This window comes from Petaurus breviceps, unplaced genomic scaffold (assembly GCF_028583685.1).
Source record: "Petaurus breviceps papuanus isolate PSGF00001 unplaced genomic scaffold, PetGlider_PUasm1.0 84, whole genome shotgun sequence".
Lineage (NCBI taxonomy): Eukaryota > Metazoa > Chordata > Mammalia > Diprotodontia > Petauridae > Petaurus > Petaurus breviceps.
Genome location: NW_027186645.1, coordinates 3,568,995 through 3,587,683, shown reverse-complemented (window position 1 = coordinate 3,587,683; position 18,689 = coordinate 3,568,995). Strand labels below are relative to the sequence as shown.

The 18,689-nt window shown below is 36.0% G+C and overlaps 1 protein-coding gene across 9 annotated transcripts in view; it reads left to right on the top strand.

The window, feature by feature from the left end:
- NRCAM (neuronal cell adhesion molecule) overlaps nt 1-18,689 on the top strand; it is a 319,224-nt gene that overhangs the window by 116,255 nt on the left and 184,280 nt on the right. The window contains exon 1 of one of the 9 annotated variants that reach the window (XM_069107013.1): nt 10,799-10,934. The exons of the other annotated variants lie outside the window; for them this stretch is intronic. The gene's annotated coding sequence lies outside the window, so the exon portion shown is untranslated. Of the gene's footprint in view, nt 1-10,798; nt 10,935-18,689 lie in introns of those variants that run through there. 9 annotated transcript variants of the gene reach the window in all.

The window sequence follows — 18,689 nt, the reverse complement described above, 5'->3', positions numbered from 1 at the left end:
GCCACAGTCAGACACACTGAAACTTGACTTTAGCATGATGATGTCATTTTAGTCCTCTTCAAGAACAAAGGACAACAACCAATATAAATGTTAGTTGATGTTAGTATTGTTTTTTCACGAGGAAACAACCCCATAGCCACTGTATGACTTTCCAAGGTTATGTAAGTAATTTGAACCCAAGCTTTCTGACTCTGGATCCTATATTCTTTCAACTCTACTACTCTGTACTAGTAAAAGTACATCAAGAATGTTGCCTTTCATACTGTGTCCTGAATTCCCAGAGGACTATCAACAAATTGGAGTCATAGTAGAGCATAAGCAGATTGATGAGGAGTGTAGAAACCATGCCATGTGGTTCAGAGATATTTAGCCTGAACAAAAAACACAAGATAATACCTGTATTCAAACATTTGAAGGATTATCATTGTGAAAGAGGGAACCATAGACAATTGAGAGCTTATTGGTGTTTTTAGAGAAAATCTGCTCTAAACCCTCATGTTACTGGTAAGGATACTGGGGCCCATGTTGCCTAAGGTCAAACAGCTAGTTAGTTATTTCAGCTAATACAGATGGAGAAGCATGTATCCAGACATAGGCCATCCTACCAACTATGTACTCATAAATAGCAGACTGAACCAATAGAAAGAGATGCCACAGATGTTCTATGGCAGGACAGATGAAAAATGTCAAGAGTCCGTCCCCACTCCTACTGGTCCATAAATAGGGAGGGCAGGGTACACAATGAGAGACTAGCAGCAGGGGGCGGCCTACTGGGGCAGTATGGCAGTCATTATTTCCCTCATAGCTTCCATTTGAGTAACAATCACAAGCCAGGTCACAGGAAAGCAGGCAAAATGGGGACTCTTGACTGGTGATCATAATTACAAAACAGGGCTCTCCTGCCCACATAACCCGGGTAAATTTATGTCTTCAAGTAACAGGTAAGAGTTTTTTTAGTGGGGCCACAAAACTCTGGTCAAATATTATGCTCTATACTGTTATTAAATTGTTAAAGTTAAAGCACATACATTCCCTTCCTTTTTAAACAAATGGTTTATTATTAAATTGTATAATGACATCTACCACCAATGAATACTTACTCATAATTTTGCATGTTTTATACTATCTTACTGAACTATTTTCTGAGAATATATTTTGTTGATGGAAATTTTGCATGTTTATTTAGATTTATCTGCTGTATCAAAACAAAATTTAAGGAAAAAAAAATTTCAGAACTACAGAAATCCCTTCTGTCCATAGCAATCTGAGAGTGACTGTCCCTATTGGTACTTCTATATTAAGAGTTATTCAGCTTGTTTTTGTCTCATGGACTCCTTTTGGTGGCCTTATGAAGCTCATGGACCTCTTCTGAAAATTTTGTTTTTAAATGCATAAGATAACTTATATAAGATTCCAACGGGAACCAATTATATTGAAATGCATTTATCAAAAAATTTTTTTATGTTCATGAATCCCAGGTTAAGAGCCCCTGATCTAAATGAGTCTTGTATATTACTTTGGAGTCTATGCTGCTGGCTCTGGCCTTAAGAAAGATATATAGACACAGATATCTATATATACATGTATATGTATACATGTGTATATGCACATGTACATTGTATACATGCACTCACATATGTGTATGTGTTTTATGTTCTGGGGGTGAGGAGGAGAGAAAACAGCAGAATCATTCTTGTCAAGGACATGTTGAATAGTGTTTGTCTATGGGCAAAGAGGAGACCTCAGGAACCAATTTGAGCTGGCCACAGTTCCCTTGGGTAGAGGTGATAATGAAACAGGCTATAGACTGTGTTAATGAATATGTGGTTGATGTGTTTTCTGAGGTTCTCTCCTTTCCCCATTACTGTGTTAGAGGCTTTTGGTGGGAAAGAAAACATTCTCTCATAACCCAAAGCAGGGCTCCTCACTCCAAATCCACCCTTCGTATCCTACCACATTACTTCTGATTTGTTTCTTTTATTTTTTCCAGGGTAAAAGCTAAGTAACATTATAGAAATGCAAGTTCTATTCTGATATTAGGAGGAACTTTGAAGACAGTTATCCAGTGACAGAAAGAACTGTCTCCATAACTTTAAATAGTAATGTGGAATCTTGATGACTGTCTCTTAGGGATATTGTATAAGCGATACTTAGTGTGGCTGGGAAACTGCATTGAGTAACATCTATAGTTATTAGGTGAAATTCCCTTTGTAAGCAAATGAATGGGGAAGAAAAAGAAGCAACAAGCCACACTTATCAGGAATTGATAGTTCAACAATAAAACAAACAGTTAGAACAAAGGAATGGGAATATGTAATGATGGATATTCAGAAAAATGCAGGAATGAGAAGATGGAAGTCAAGAAATTGAAAAAAATTTAATTGTGATGTTGGTGATCTCAAATCTATCCAGTAAGGTAACAATCTTAGAGCAAATGCCTCTTCAGAAATACAGTGGAAGCCATATCTAAAAAATATTTTTTTCTCATTTGGTGATCTCAATTCCCATGGGTTCTATTATCAGCTCTATGTAAATGATTCCTAGTTCTATCTTCCCAGCTCTAGATGATCTCCTGAGCTCTAGTTCCACATATTGATTATGTTGAATAGGATGTACTACAAGGTATATCAAACTTAACATGTTGAAAATAGAATATACCCCCTCCCCAACCTTCCCTCTTCCCAATTTTCCTTTTACTATTAATAAAATTCCTATTACTATTGAGGGCACCACCATTCCTTCAATCACTCAGCTTCACGAGCTTGGTGTCATCCTCAACTCCTCATGTGCACTGACCCCAAATAATGCAATCTGTTGTTAAGACTTCTTGTTTCTATGATCACAAAATTTCTCATATGTATCCTCTTCTCTTTTTTAGCAGGCATAGCTCTGGAGCAGGTCCTCATTAACTCATGCTTGTACTATTACAATAGATTTCTGGTTGAATGCCTCAAGTCTCTCCCCACTCCAAACTATCAGCTGCTCAAGTGAGTTTTTCCCTAAAGTTTAAGGTCTGATTATGTCACCTCCACCCCCATACACATATCCAGTGAGTTTTAGTGACTCCCAATTGCCAGTAATATCAAATATAAAATTCCCTGTCATCAAAAGCCTTCACAATCTGGCCCCAGCCTACCTTTCTAGACTTCTTACACTTTATTTCCCTCTACACACTAAAATCCCACTACATTGATTGAGTTGGTATAGTACATATACAAACATTTATGTCCCAACTCCATGCCTTTTCACTTATTTTTTTCTGTTCCTGGAAAAAAATACCGATAACGTATCACCTTTCAGTATTTAGATTGTTCATCGTGAAAGTAAGACCCAAGTGAGCTACCATAGTCAGCTTCGCTGACACAGGTAATAACTTTCCTTAAATATCCCACAAAAAATTAGAACTTTTGGGCAATGCAGCTGGCCCTACTTCCCTTTCCTAACTCCCCCCCCCCTCCACACACACACTTGACATTACCACTTCATCCTGACCATCGTGCTGACCTCTTATTTGATGATGGGTTTTTTTGAGGACAATTGGGGTTAAGTGACTTGACAAGGTCACATGGCTAGTGTTTTGTGTGTTACGTGTCTGAGGCTGGATTTGAACTCAGGTCCTCCTGACTCCAGGGCCAATGCTCTATTCACTGTGCCACTTAGCTGCCCCAATGCTCTTAAATTTTTTAAAGTATTCAAACTATGTCTCATTTTTGTTGATGTCATATTTTATCTTCATATATTTTAATTTATTTTTCATGGCAAAAGACCTAAAAAAACAAGAAATAGCCCAGGTTTCTCTAGATGTATGACATCTTCTGATAACTATAGGCAGTTCAGCAGAGGAGAGATAACTGAGGTTTGTTGCCATGAACAAAGGTTTCACCAAAGATATGGCAATTGAGCTGAGCCTCTATTGGAGGAGTAGATGGGGGTTGAAGCTGCTCTATATGGTGGGGGGCAGGGCAAATGCAGTTTCAGAGGTGGGAATGCTTGTGGCTTTTTAGGGGAATGGAGTAAGGCAATTTGGATAGAGGAGAGTATATATAATGGGAAGGTGTGAGAGATAATACTAGCAAGAACCATTCACAAAAAAAGTTTTGAATGCTAGGCAAAAGAGCTTGAACTCTATTCTATATGCGATTGAAAAGGACTGGATGTGCTTTGGTTTACACATATTCAAAGCAGTATTTCAGAATAATTAATCTGGAAGTAGTATGACATCAACTGGAGCAAGGAGGGATGCGAGGTAAGGGAAAATTAGAGATTTATTTGAATAGTCTAGTTGCAAGGCAGTGTTGATCTGAATTATATGGTAGCAGTGGGAACGGAAAGGAAGAAAAAGATAAGAGAGACATTGAAAAAGAATTGTTTTTAGTGGGAGATTTCAGATCTCCCTTCCAAATAGTTGAGAACATTTATGACAATGTTTAAAAATAAGGTCTCATCTCACTCCTTTGACATGGTTTGGGTGGGTTCTGCTAATGAACTTTCCAAATCCCTTTATTATCTATATTTAGAAATATATGTTTTAATTTAATATCATTCTGAAACTTTTAGACATCAGAAGTCTTTATGCATCAAATGCAGATTCTTCCAGAAATGTGGGGAAATACTTGGGAGGATTTGAAGGGAGGAAGGATGGGGAAGAGGAAAGGGAGAGAATGGATGAGTTTACACATACAAAGAAGGAGAGTGGGGAGGTGGAGAAAAATCTCTTAGACACTCGGACACACTTCAGCTGTGCGTGGCTGTTTGTTAGGTCATTGCTATGGCAACTGAAACTACCAGAAGATGGTAATGAGTCTCACATGTTACAACCAGTGATGGAAATGGAAATGATTTGCTTGGGGAATTCTGACTGCATTTTTGTTAAATGGTCTTTATGCTAGTTGAGGCTTAGAGAACCATGTAGTTCTTCATCCCCTATAACTGCTTTCTTCTTTTTCCACTTCCCTCTTTTCCAATACTTGTTATAATTTATATCCTACTAATTATTCAGTCAGGTTTACATTGTTCCTCTAGCTATTCTTAGAAACTTCTCTGTTAACATTTTCACTTGTGTGAAACCGATTTGTGTTTAGAATATTTTAAATGCAGTTAGAGGTAGAATTTGAATGAAGATCATGGTGTATTTGTCTTGACACATACATTAACACTGACAATAGAGCCACTTAGAACGTGCTGCAACCCTGTGTGTAACAAGAAAAGGAATTAATTTGAATACTGTCAATTAAAGGGATCTAACCCTACCTACCTCTATGTACATTTTAACTATTTGTTAAGATCCACATTGTTTACTTTTTTTAATGGACACTTATACATGAATACTTCTAAGAGAGAGATTATTAATTTTTACCACATTTTTGATTGTAGAAAAACAAATTGCAATTAAACTGTTTCTGTGTTAGATTGTTTCAGAAGCAAGCAGATTTCTGCTGTTTCCCTGAAACATTTGCTAGATCATAGCAACACTATTTCTTCTCCCTGTCAAAATTACTTCCTCAGTTTGGGTATTTTGCCTATCAGTAAATTAAGAGGAAGCCACAGGATATGAGCCTACTGCCCTATCAAAGCATCTGCAGGGTTTCTGCGCCTGCTATCCTGTATTTACAGAAATAGATTACTACTGTAGCACTTGCCGCCAAATTACATGGTACTTAACTTGTCTCAGCCATGCAGAGCAATAGCTTAAAGAAAGATACATTTTTATGCCTCTGAACTTCTGGCTAAATTATATTATTTCTGGGAGGGAGGGGATAAAAGCCTTGTGATACATTCAGTTTTTCCACGCAGTTCATGGTTATATTTAGCAAAGCGAAAGATTTCACATTCAACCAATAGATTGTCATTCTCTTTTTCCCCCATGAAAGAATTCAAAAGGAAAACATTCATCATCACAACTGTAGAATATCCCGTTAAGAGAAACAGCAGAGGTTATGAAACCTGTGCAAATAACAAGGATGAAAATGTTGTTACAAGATTTACAATATGGAGTTTAGAAATGTCTTTGGAAGAATTGTTGGCTTTTTGTTATCTACTCAAGAACCAGAAATACCAGGAAAGCTGAAGATGTATTGCATAGTTTTCATAGATTCTAATTTAATAATAATGTGAGACTCAAATTGACATGGTGGTTAGAACTGGGTTCAGATCCTGATTCTGATCCTTACTGGCTTTGAATAAATCACTTAATCTCTCAGTGCCTTGTAATGTTAAAGGATATAATGTCTTCCTACCCATTAATAGGCCTCACCTTGATTAGGAGAGGCTTGTTTTTCAGAAAGGTCTACACCTTTTGTTACTTTGTAATTAGGCAGTGAACCAGGAAAGTTGTGATGCCCTCTGACCCTGAAGAAAGGTATATATACTCTGAGGTTGGCATTTTGCTTTGGGGCTCACTCATTGGTAGAGTGATCTTGTGATTTGTCCAGAGGACACTCTGAGTAGCCATTAAGGAGACCTCCAGCTTTGAAAAACCCAGAGGTTGGTGCTTTTCTCTCTATGTATGTATTACCTTGGTCAGACAGTTGGATCTATCTATTGATCTGTGCTAATTTCCCAAACTGTTAAAAGCCCTGTTTGTTGATCTTTATTTCTCTGCTTGTATTTTCTCTATTTTCTTTGTTTAGAATTTCTCTGAAGTTCAGGGTGCTGATTTTTCCCCTGAACTAATAAATGTAATTTTAAAAAGATTGCTGACGCCTCAAACAGCTGTCTTTCCTCTTTTTTTCTTTTGGAGGGGAGACTACAGGACAACTGGAGTTAAGTGACTTGCCCATGGTCACACGGCTAGTAAGTTTTAAGTGTCTGAGGCCGGATTTGAGCTCAGGTCCTCCTGACTCTAGGGCCCATGCTCTATTCACGTCCCGTCACCAGTTAGCCTCCCCTATCTTTCCTCTTAAAGCAGATCTAAGAACCTATGCTAGCAGCCACCCTGGGTATGCTAGTATGGTTGTTTCTACATGGCCCCAGGTTACTATCCAAGACTATAAATTGCAAAGAAGGTGTCACCTTGGAATGGCAGTTTCTTCATCAATACCTCTTTATCCCAATGAAAACACAGGTTGAAATCAACAAACAAAAAGCCCAACAGCAATTTGGCTTTTTATTACATTTAGAAGAGAAGCATGTATCTGATATAGTCTATATGTTTCTGACCTTGATTTCATCAGCATAAAGCAATGGTGTCAAATAGAAATGGATAGCTACAGGTGTATAGTAATGTAGAAAACCACAAATTAACATTATCTATGGTGGTATATTTTTAGTTATTTTGTTATATATTTCCCATTTACATTGCAACCTGGTTTATGCTACACTGGGAGTTTTCCTAAGCTGCTTGACAGCTATTGGTTGGGAGTTTGATACCTCTGTTGTAGAAAACTCCAGGTGGGGAAGCTTTCTTTTCAAATTCAGAATAACTTCTCATCTGTAATTTATGGTCCAAAAGAGCTATGTTTCTTAAAGCACACTAAGTACGCTATTATACAAAATTTCTATTGCATACTACATAAAGTTGTGAATGAAATCAGATTTTATGCCAAATATATATAGTATCTTCAAAAAATTATAATTTAAATTTTTTTTCAAAAGTAAGTATTTTGATGGAAACAGCTAGGAAAGAATGGATAGAATGCTAGAACTGGAATGAGGAAGATGAGTTTATATTTGGTCTCAGACACTTACTAGTTGTGTAACCCTTGACAAGTCACTTACCCTGTCTGCCTCAACTTCCCCAAATATAAAATATAGGTAATAATAGTACCTATTCCACAGGGTTCTTGTGAGAATCAGATGAGATAATATTTGTAAAACACCTTCGAATAAGTAGATGCTTAATGTAAACTTTATCCCTCCTTTCTTATGATTATGTAATAAGGCCTCAAAATGACACTATTAGTGATAAGGCATTTTCTAAAAACTTAATAAAGATTTATAAAGCAATGCCATTTAGGTAATATTCTTATGGCTTCAAAAGTATATCCAATTAACATTTTCATGGATGTTGAATTTCCCTTGTTGTCCTGACTGCTTTTGCTGTCAGGATTGAAACTTTTTTTTTCTTAATGAAAATATATTTCAAGGTAAAAAGAACTAGTTCAAAGGGACTGCCTCCTGAATGGCAGTTGCAATAAATGTGTTTTATTATGACAGCTTCCATACTTGCAGTCAAGTGACAGATTTTACCCCCAGGTTTTGAGGTGCCTGTTAAACACACTGCCTCCATTTAAGAAAAATGTTTTGAGTAGCCCACTGAGTAGCTACTGTTGGAAAAGTAACAGGTCACAGTAGGAGACAGAGCAGGAATTGGGCCCCCAGAAGCACTTAGTGTTTAATGGGTCTTTGGCTGTTGTGAAGCAGTGTGCTGAAATAATTCTGATTAGGCTTGGTCAATCAAGCTGCAGAATCACAATTGTCTTTCTTCCATTCAGGTTTTAATGTTCACAGTAAAATCCCAGTTCAAAATACACATTTAAGTCATCCTTGCACTTTTCTCTTTAAAACACAAATTCCTTTCAGAATGGCCTGTGACCCATTCTTACACCTGTGGGAAAAGCACATTTGCCAGAGATTGTTACATCATCACATTTAAAGGAAGAAATAGTTAAATTTGACACTGCTATAGGACTGTGTGTTGGAACTTTTAGATTTCATTCCAGAGAAAATGGCTGTGAAGGATAAGAAAGTGGTTGATTTTACATATGAAAATACATAAGTGATACCAAATACAGATCATGTTTTAGCCATGATTCATGGCATACTGAGTATGTAATGTGTAGTTATGTTACATGTGTAGCATAGGGCAATTTAACATGTATAGGGGGTTAGCTATACTACATATATGATGGCACAAGACCCAAGTTCAAATCTTATCTCAGACAATTTTTGGCTGTGTGCCCTGGGCAAGTCATTTAGCTTCTATCAACTTCATTTTATTGATCTATAAAATTGGAGGTGATAATTGCACCAACCTCAGAGAGTTGGTGAGGATAAATTTACTAAAATGCTTTGCTCATCTTAAAGCGAGCTATTATAATGGGATATTATATGTAGAGTCAGATAGGATAGCTATGTTACATGTAGAAAGGGCTAGGATAGCTCTATTCTTATCAGACACATATGCTTGATTATTTAGTTTTTTGTCAGTTGATACCATGGAAAGTACCTGAATATAGAGTAGATGTGTTTTTTAATGGGGAAAAAGTTTGAAAGCTTCTCTTCACTTCCACCCATTCATTTTCATTACTTGATCATTTAAGAGATATGCCTTTTAAAAAATGGAGTAAAAAAATCAAACCAAATGACAAGCTATTTTTTTTATTTTAGGACTATTAGAATAATTCTAAGTGAAATGTATTAATGAAACAAACAGATGTGTAGTGGAGGAGCATGGTTAGAATACTCTGATATCTCTACTTGGTTGAGTTTCAGAGGTCATGTGGATGTGGTCATTTCTGATCTCTCTGACAATATGCTTTGAAGGAGATTATGTTACGTATTGGTTGTGCTTTTGTGAAGAAAAGCATTATTCTGAGCAGGTCTTAAGAAGAGCTGAAAAGAGTTTCAAAGAAGTATATGCACCTATTGTTCATAGCAGTCACTGTAATAAATGGAGAACAGATTTTGGGGTTTGTTCTTATGAAATGGATAAACTGAGGTTAGGAATCATGGTAAATTAATACTTTGGAAACTCAAAATGTCTAGTGAATGGCATAAAACACTCCCTCTCTTAGTTTTATTTTTTCAGGGAACTAAGGAGCTTGAAAAAAGAATCAGCCTTGTGTACCTAATGCTGCCTCTAGGTACATAATTGTGTAAGCATTTCAAGGATTCAGAGAAAGTGACATGCCTAGAAATCTAACATGGTACAAAGTACATTTTAAAGATATTTACCATTTTCCCTCAGAGCTGATCTGATTTTAGGGACTTTATACTATGTTCAGTAAAGTGCTTTGTCAATTGTAGCTATAAATATGAGCTATTTTTCCTAAAAAATCCCCTAGAAAACATTAAAAAAAAATCAGTGACTATGTATTTGAGGGCTTTTGCAACACTGAATACTGCACACAGAATCTCCAGTTTATCATGAATAATATTTAATTAAAGTCTGAAACCTCTTGCACCAACAGAATAAAAGACATAAAGGCATTAGCATAGTTTTAAAAAAAAAGGACCAATAAGAAAAAAGAGAATCAAGGAATGTGTAATTATCATGGAGTAAAAGATATAAGTAAGGATAGCCCCAATTTCAGTCATTCTGCTAAAAATCCACTTTGGAATTTCAGATGAAAAGGAGACTTGATAAGGTTGCCCAGTGTTCATGAATGAAAACTGAGGAGTCCTGTAACTCTGTAGATAACATATTGTGCTCCACCTGAAATATACTGATGTGCTGAAAGAAATAAATGGGTCTCAAACAGTTATTTTGCCCAATAAAGAAAAGAAAGTAGTGAAAGCAGAAATAGATGGGCTTTTTACTTAACTCATTCTCACACTAAAAGTGGTGGAGATAAAGGAAAATAAGAAACTCAAACTACATTAATTTTTTTTAAAGAAAGAGAAAATGCCAATTACTTTCTTAAAGCAATATTGATTGTAAGCCCTAACACATTTTGCTATTTCACTAAACAGTTTTAAGCAACTAAACAGATTTTGCCTGAGTCTAAATGGATACAGAGAAATGTTTAACCCCTATTGTATTGCCACAAAGCCTAGCTGATCACACTGGGAAGCTTGGGAGGTCCGAACGGAATTTGATTGGCTGTTGAGAATAGTGTCCTTTTAACATGTTCCTGCACACACACCAGTCACAGCAGGATTCAATTGCCTATGCTTTAGTCTGCAGAAATGCACTGTGATGGCAGTTCCATTTAAGTTTTCTACTTGTTCCTGGAAGGAGAAGGCAAGGAGCAATGTGCCACTGCATTTGTAAGGTAATATCTGTGGTGTTGCCAAGGGGGGGGAGAGGTTTTTGATGTTTCACTTTGCTGATTGATATTAATGTCATTGCCTTCATATCAGATGCAGCTTAATGATTTATTTTAATGATTTGCTTAAAGTTGAGCCCCAACTGGAAATTACATTCACAGTTCTAAAGGTTTGTCTGAAATTTGACATCCCCTGTTCATTGATTCGGTGATTTAAAGAGCCATTCTAGTTAGTGGGGCTATGGTGATGTTAAGTACACAAAATGAGGCTTAGATTTGATGTTTGGGCAGATTTAGTTTAAGTATTTTGAGTTGCTGACCATAAAAAGTCAATATTCACATTTACTATAGTTGTGCATCATTTTCAAAATGTTATTTTAACTGTATTCACTCATTAATTCTGAGTGAATATTTTTTTTTTCCTTTTTAGTCACTGGCATATTTTTCATGTTACCTTAAAATGAAATTCTAGCCAAGAATGAATTCTCCCTTCACTGTTGCAAACATTCCTATTGTTGGAAGGAAGTTGTAATACAATCCTCTGTATGTGCAGGGTATAGTGTAAACTTTCACTGATGCTCCTCTTTGATTAGACAGACAGGATCTTGTTGGCACTTTCCTTTGACATCTCTCTGCTCATTTGACATGAAGTACTGAGCTTTTTAATTCGCCTTCTTTATTGACTCTGTCACAGGCATCATGATGATACCCTTAAGATGCCTGTATGAGAAAAATGGAAATGAGTCTATACTTTTTAATGTATCATTTGGGTTAGTCAACTCTTCCTTAAGAAATACCCTTAAATATTTTCATGATGTTTATAATTTTCAGTTACAAATGCTTCAGAATTTCCCAAAGCAAAATTCAAAACAATTGAGCTCTCTGTGACTAAGCTGCTGCAACATAACTATTTTATTTAGCCCATAGTTTTTCATCCTTAAAATTACTCCCAAATTTATAATTTTTTCTGGTTTGGAAAGTCCTATAATGAGGCAAAGGTTGTCAAGGATACTGTGTAATTTATCCAAGGACAATTCCTTCCCCCACCATCCTTTTCTGATTGTCTGAACTATCATGAAATGGAGTGAGAACCATATGTTTGGTATTTGTTTAAATGATTAAACCATTTTGGACTTAGCCCTCTAGAAGGAATGTGCTGGCAGTAGACAGCTTTAAGCCAGTAGCTTCAAAGTCAAATACAAGAACATTCTGGGTAGAGGGAAGAATAGGAAAGAGGGTGAGAGACCAGAGGGAGCAAAGATACCAAGCCCAGTGCCTTGGAGACCATGGAGCACTTGTTAATCTCTTCTATGAAACTTTCCATGTCTCCAAGTTGTTACTGCTCTCCCTCTCTTCAAATTACCTTGTATTTACTTATAGGAATACATGTTCCTATAAGTTCATGCTTCAAAAGAATGTAAGCAAGCCCTGGGGAACAGCAAATCTATTGATTTTATCTTCTTCATATCCTTAGGACTTAAAGTGGTGCCTCATATGTAGTAGGTATTTAATAAATGTTTGTTGAACCAAATTAAATTGAAAGACAGCTAAACTTAGTATCAGGGACCCTGAGTGCAAATCAAGGCTCCTACATTTAATATCTGAGAGACCACAGGCAATTCATTTAACCTTGCCTAGTTTCCTGTTCACCTATCTCACAGATTTTCAAACCTTAAAGCAGTCTATAAATGTGAGTTTTATTGAACAAAGAACAGCTAGGTTCCCATTAGTGTGAATACCAAATTGCCAGTACTTAACAAATGTTTGTTGAAAGAGCTGACTTGTTGAATATTGAATCTGGAAAGTACTGAGGAGGTGGACATGATTCATGTTGCTAATGCCTTTTCTCCTTGACCTACCCCTTCCACAGCACTTTTTTAGTGGTAGCTTTAAAAAAAATCCTCATTTCCCATCATATTCCACCTCTTACATCTGACCTATCCTGAGGATTTACGCTATCTGTCAAGAGTGGACATCCCCAGTCACCACAGGTCACCTTTGGACACAAGTGGGCATCTGTAACTATTCTTCCCCTTAAGGACTTTCAGTTTCTTGCATGAGACTAATCCATCAGATCAGCAAATGGGTCAACTTGAAAGCTTCTCTTCATAATACAGAATAGACTGGGTCCAATGTTTGCCGGAAGCGCATTAAGGGTAATTGGATTCTGCAATTAAAATATCACTGCTACACTGCTACACCAATATGCACCATTTTTCCCCCTTATCTTTTTCAAAGCCTGAATGTGATTGGAGGAACAGCAATTAATACATGCACATTCACTAAATGTATTCTTTTTAAAGGAAGACTTTCATTACTCAGCCTTCAAGTTTAATTCTTTTCACTTATGCACCATTTCCTTAAGCACTCCTATCGAATTTTATTGCATTTGCAGTTAACTCCTAACTTTCTTCTTGAAGCTACCATAGGGTCATTGTCTGAAATATCTTGCCTTGCATTTGAAATGCAACTTTTCAAGCCTCAATTGAGGTACTATCTTCCATGTCATTAATGCAAGTAAGGCTGTAAGAATACACTCTTATCTAGTGATTTCCTTCTGAAGTGTAATAAAGCCCTCTTTAGGCACAGCACTTTCAGGCATTAACATTTCACTGAAGTAGATATTGCCTTAACTCTTGGATGTAGGGAATATTTGAACACTCACAAACTGGAAAAGAGATATGAAGCAGCTGTCTTTTTCAGAGGCTAAAATATATAGATAGATATATACACATACATACATATATACACATATAAGTTTCTTTTCACTAAGAATAAATTGATCATTTGGATACATATGTACTTTAAGGTTGGTGGAAGCCACATGTACTGTACAGTCTGTGATGTACTGGAAAGTTAGATGACCTCAGGATCAGGAAGATCAGGGGTCAAGTCCTGCTTCTGATACATACTGGCTGTTGTGGACTAGGTCAGATTCAGGCTAGTAACCTGGTAGCTTAAGTTTGATACTGGAACAAAATTATATGCTTTTAGGCATTCAGTAGTTAACAGAAGGAAATCTACTTAGCCATTAGCAGAAGGATATTCAACAGGGATGGTCATTAGGTACACCTTGAGTGTCCTTAATCAGTGTTGATTAAGCTGCATGAAGCTCCTTTGCTTAAGTTGCCCATTTTGATCCATTAGCAAAGTATCAGAGGGCATTTGGAGTTTCTGGTGACTATTTTGTACTTAGACAACCAAAAACTGTCCTCCCCTGAGCCAATCAAGTGTCAAGGATGATTTCAATATCTTTTATAAAGAAGCTAGCCTAATTTGTATGGGAGAGGGGTTAGGATTTTACCCCCATCACACTAGTTAGTGCCCTCCAAATTATTTAACCTCTCATTTTCTCAAACAACTCTCTAAGAGAGAAATTACAGAGCAACTGACCATCTGCATTGGTAGAGGGCGTTTCCTTAGCAATAGTCTCTATACCAGTGAAATCACAGGTCTACCACCCCCAACCAATTTTTGTTATACCAGATTAATTGCAAAATTCCATTCTGATACATTCCCATTACCATTTTGGCAACCTCTTTCACAAGGAAAAACCTTGCATAGTTTAATTATAATTTAGTTATATATATATATATATATATATATGTGTGTGTGTGTGTGTGTGTGTGTGTGTGTGTGTGTATAGAGCAATTGGGATTAAGTAACTTGTTCAAGGTTACATGGCCAGTTATTTCTGGGTGTGGTGCTGAGTATCTGAGCCCAGATTTGATCCCCAGGTCATCCCGACACTAGAGCTAGTGCTCTTACTTGCTGAGCCACCTGGCTGCCCCTAAGCAATTGGGGTTTAGTAACTTGCTCAAGGTTACATGGCCAGGTGTTTCTGGATGGGTGCTAAGCATCTGAGCCCAGGATTTGATCCCCAGGTCATCCCGACACTGGAGCCGGTGCTCTTACTCACTGTGCTACCTGGCCGCCCCAGCTATATACTTTTTAATAATTCAATGGTTCTATGTTCTTTTCGTTGTGTGTGCTCCCTTCAATTAAGGGAGATCATATCTGACAAAGGTCAGAACATGCCCATGCTTTAGGATTATAAGATTATAGATATAGAGCTAGAAGAGACACTCAGCATCCTCATTTAGGCCCCAGAGAAATTAAGTGATTTTCATGCTTATATTAAGCAGGACTTTTCCACCCCACTAAACTGCCTTTTCGTTCTTTGGAATTCTTGGTCCTGTAGTTTTATAAAATCCCCATAGAGAATCTACCCCACATGCTGGAGGTTTTTCTCTTAAAATTATGATAAAAATGTTTTAATATTTCCCATGTACATTTATTGAAATACAAACTGTATAGTTGTTGTACCTCATAGGAAGCTCATTTATTTTTAATATTATTTTTATTTATTTATTAAAATATTATGTTAATATTATTAATTTCTTTTTCTAAAGTAGATATTTATTTAGATATTCTATTTCTTCTGCTAATTTAGACAATTTATATTTTTGTGAATATTCTTCCATTTCACTTAAATTGTTAAACTTATTGGCATATAATTGGACAAAATAAACTCCTTATAATTCTTTTAATTTCATCTTCATTAGTGGTATATTCACCTTTTTCATTTTTGATACTAGGGATTTGGTTTTCCTCTCTCTTTTAAAAATGAAATTAACCAATTGTTTCTCTATTTTCTTTTTCATAAAACCAACTCCTGGTTTTAGTTAAAATTCAATGCTATTTTTCACTCTCAACTTTATTAATCTCACCTTTAATCTTTAGGATTTCCAAGTTAGTGTTTAATTGAGGATTTTTGATTTGTTCTTTGTCTAGTTTTTTAATTGCATACCCAATTCATTAATCTACTATTTCCCTATTTTATTGATGTAAGCATTTAGAGAGATAAATTTTCCTCTACTCACTGCTTTTCATGTATCCCATAGAGTTGCTGTACCTCACCCTCATTATATAACTGATCCACCTCCTTTTTTGGTTACACATGCCCTTGATGATGTCTTCTATGTGTACTACCCATACATCTTCTCATTGACCTTTAGGCCATTTGAAATTGCTGTTCTTCTGAGATTGAATTGTTCCATGATTGATTGAATTATGCCATAATTGGAAGAATATTGGTGTAAAAAAATCCATTATATTTTAAAGCCATAGATATAGTTCTACAAGGGATCTAAAAGATCATGGTCCTTTGTGTGGCTTGTATGGCATCATTAAAATACTGCAGTTTCCTAAAAGCAGTCCATCCCTGTTTCCTCCTTTTTGATTCTGGACCCTTTTGTTGTCCAGCTATTATAGCTCACTGTCTCTCTGTGGCATCTGTACAAGATGCATGTCTCTCTGTTTGATAACTTGCTTAATATTAGTATTCAGCAGATTATCACTACAGAGACTTCTGTTAAAAATTCTAAATAATCCTAATGAATTCATGGGAGACACCATAGGAACCTTTAAGGTTGCATTTTGCTTAGCACAAAGTTTTTTATACTTAACAAACAATAGACTTTGCTCTATCCCTAGTTAATCTTCATCAAATTCTAATTTGTAATGGATGCTAAAATAAGCCAAAGAACATCAAGAATGTCTTTCTCATTTTTTTTTTCTGAGTATCTGAGTATTGACATTATCTGGCATGCTGTAATAAAATTTATATCAGGAAAAATGAAATAGAGTTAGTTGGTAATTATCTAGCAAATTTGAAACCTCTTTGTAGGTAGCCAAATTGCACAATTGATGGGAATTTTTTCCCCAGAAAGCTATCAACTTAATTCAACATTACCAGAAAATTGCTACCTCTTTATTTCATATTCTCTGCCTTGGTACTGTCTGTTCTGGGGAAAGGGCTTTGTGCAACTTTGACTATTATAGAAATGAGTCATTGATTAGAAGGTAGTTTAACATTCATTTTTTTTAAAGCTAAGGAACTATCTGGAATTAATTACCAGGGAAGAAAAATGGTATGGCTTTTCAAAAAGGGGGGGAAAGTGTGTTAGTAATAGCTGACCAAGCAACCTTTCCATAGAAGTAAGAGGATCTTAGTACATAGTGCCCAAGTCATCACTTAGATCCTGTGTGGCACCTTTCCCAGGTCTGGAACTCTTGAGAACTATAACTTATTAATCAGGCAAGTTGGGGAATTGAAGCAGATCAAACATCTTTTCAAAACTAGAATTCCAAATGCTATTTCTCAATAGGAAAAGTTTTTAATGAGAATTGAAAATAATTAATGGGGAGATATGATTCCAGGCTTTTTGCACAGTCCTAATCCACTGACTCTTGCAATAGCATACTTTATAGTCAAGTCTACAATGGTTAGGTCTTCCAAGTAGAGTTGCATGCAAATAATTAGTATTACATGGCTTCATCTTACTTTTTTTCTATTTATATGAAATAAAATTTCCTGGTATGAAAGAAAATCTAGTGACATTATGAATGACCTCAAAATAGCTTTCAGGAAAAAAAAAACCGCTATGACATCTGAAAGTTTTTTTTAATAGAACAAATTCAATGGGTTTGTATTCTTAATGACATCAATACTCCCTCTAGCAATTCAGATTGTAAAGAATCCATACCTTCTCATTGTATTTATGTCTTCCCATAAATCTATTGAGGTAAGTTCATCTAGCATGTTTTGGGGCATTGCTCTAATCTCTTGCCTTGCAGAGATAATAGGATACCATATATGTTATAGGTGGATTTCCTTTCATTCTCACTACACGACTGACTTGTGTGCTTTTCTGGTCATAATCCTCTTGATAAATCCTGTATGTGTAATATTTCTTGGTAATATAATGAAGTCTGTTCATACTTTCCATATGAATCTCCACTGCCCTTTGGGTAATTTGTAGATTTTATTCTTTGAAGACTGTGTATTGTATGACTCACATTCACCCAACATCACTGGAAAAAAATAGTGAGATTAAAAAGATAGACCTTTATTTCTTTACTGGAAATGATATTTAAAAAAAACTGTCAAATGTCTTCCATTTGGCATATAGCTACATCTATAAAATGTAGATGATAATGCTGCTAGTATTTATCTCACAGTATTATTATGAGGATCAAATGGACTAAAATATATAAAGTGCTTTGTGAATCTTAATAGTGCTACATAAATGTCAGTTATTATTATCACTAGAATTTTTGTGTTGGATGTCAGTGTGGTATAAGGAATGGAGTATTAGACTTGGTGTAAGGCAAAACAAAGTTGAAATTATGCCTTTACCACTTACTAGTTAAATGATCCTGGGCAAATCTCTTATCCTTTCTGGACTTCAGTCTCCTCATCTGTAAAATGGGGGTGCTAGTGTCTATAGTAAATCTATCATAAAGTTACTATGTATGGATTATCCTCTGAACTCCTCTAGTTTGTTAATACCATATTAAAATTGTGGTACCTAGAACTGTGTATAATTCTCAAAATGTGGTCTGAAAAGTACAAATGAAATGCAGCAAATGCATTATCTCCCTTTTTCTAGACAGTAGACTTCTCTTGATGCTTCCAAAGTTCTTGTTAGCTCAGTACCTGCTATGTCACACTGCTGAATCTTTAAAAAAAAATAGCATGTAAAATTAAACTACATGTAAAAACAATTTTTAACATTTGCTGTATTAAGTTTTGAGTTCCAAATTCTATTCCTCCCTTTCCCTCTCCTTGAGGCAGTAAACAATCTGATATAGATTATACATGTGTAATGAGGTAAAACATTTCCATATTAGTCATTTCATGGAAGAAAACAGAGAGAGAGAGAGAGAGAGAGAGAGAGAGAGAGAGAGAGAGAGAGA